Raw genomic sequence first — 1,768 nt, 5'->3', positions numbered from 1 at the left:
AATCAGTAAACTAAGTGATCTATCGTGAAATAATTACGTGTTGACGACTGATAATCCTTGAAAGAAACATGTTTCATTACATGCTTTTTTCAAGAAGTGTCGGTCATCGAAAGATTAAGTGAGTAATAGTAAGTGATAGTGATTTTTGTGAAATGCACGGATTTAGAAAAACACTTGAATAAAATAAATAAGTGCAAGAAAACAAGAGAAACAGAAAAAGTTACAGAAACATACAGTGTGTGTGAAACATCAGCTGATCGCGTCAGGCACCACACACAATTGCTCGTGGGTTGCGCCGCCTCTGCTTACCTCTTGTATCCGACTCGTGGTAAGTCAACTATTTTTATCAATAACTCAAAAAGTAAGTTTTAAACAAAAGTTTGCTAAATAAAAAGTTGTCTTAGAATTTAGTCACAAATATGTGTTTTTAAAGATAAAAGGTTGTTCCGAATCACCCTGTATACTTATATACAGGGTGATTCAGTTAAACCCAGTTAAAACAGGCCACCTAAATAACTTGTACAATATAAGTTTTATAGAAAAATATTTAAGACAAAAGTTCTACGGTTTTAAGAGGGAAAAATGATAATCTTATCAATTTAATTACAGATGGCGCCAATTTTGAGATTGCAGTATGGTGGTCATTTTTGAAAATAAAAGTCGATTTTTTTTGAAGACGAAAGTTATAAGCAGCAATGAGACATATACAACGGTTTTTTCTGTTTTTTAAATTTGGATTATTGTTCACTGATTTACAGCATTCCAAAGAGTTTACGCACACTTATACACACACACTAACACAGTGATTACCTGAACAACTCGCTTACTTTTTATCGTAGAAAAAAATACATCAAATCAAAGTTGCTTGGTTTTGAAAGAGGCATAATCTGATATTAATAGTTTTTTTATAGGTGAAAGTGTAAAAAAGATATCAAAGTCATCTTCATATTTTTAAATAAAATGATATATTTTTTTATCTACCTTTTGATAGAGCGTTTTAAGACGAGTAGATGTCTGATGATTGCTAGTAGTAACGAGAGACGAAGTAAACACAAGCAAGCACGACATGTGACGTGTGGCGTATGACAGCTTCTTGCTGATATTAAGCGGTTCAGAGAAAGCAGCGACGAAGGGATAAGAAGGCTGCTTGCTCGCGATCATGTGATTCTCACGGCGGTGTAACGCTGCAAACAGCGGCAAGCGATACAAAAAAGAGTGTGATACAGAAAAATAAGACAGACATCTAATCGTCCAATTAATAGTAATATCTTTTTCGTGACAGAAGGAAAGAAGAGCGCTAGTATTTCCTTATTTTTTTGCGGAAAGCAACCTTCTCACTTGCTTTTTCTGTACCGCCGAATATCACCTGATCATAAAAAGCACACGACTCACACGTCGCGCTTACTTGTTTACTCTGTTTCTCGTTGCTAGGACATTGCATAAAGTAAGTCATCTTTCTTTAGAGTTGATAAGTTTATACATTTACAGAGTCCGGATTATTTCTTTGCGCGTGCTCATTGAGTCACATGTTTTAATTAACTACTCAATAACTATTGCGAATTTTGCAAAATGATATGTAACTTTTTTGTTTAGACTGACGCAATCTACTTTCACCCATCGGGTTGGTCAAAATTTTTGGGATACCCTGTATAATAAAAATAATATATATAAATATGTATACATTGCTGCTATTTTCATATATCATTTGGTACATATTTATTAAGAAGTGACCATAATAATCACTATATGTTAACAAAAACTTTGCTTG

The sequence above is a fragment of the Pseudomyrmex gracilis genome, unplaced genomic scaffold, assembly GCF_002006095.1.
Source record: "Pseudomyrmex gracilis isolate BER0280 unplaced genomic scaffold, ASM200609v1 scaffold_411, whole genome shotgun sequence".
In the NCBI taxonomy this organism is placed as follows: Eukaryota; Metazoa; Arthropoda; class Insecta; order Hymenoptera; family Formicidae; genus Pseudomyrmex; species Pseudomyrmex gracilis.
The sequence above is the reverse complement of the archived record's forward strand: the minus strand, read 5'-3'. Positions refer to the sequence as shown.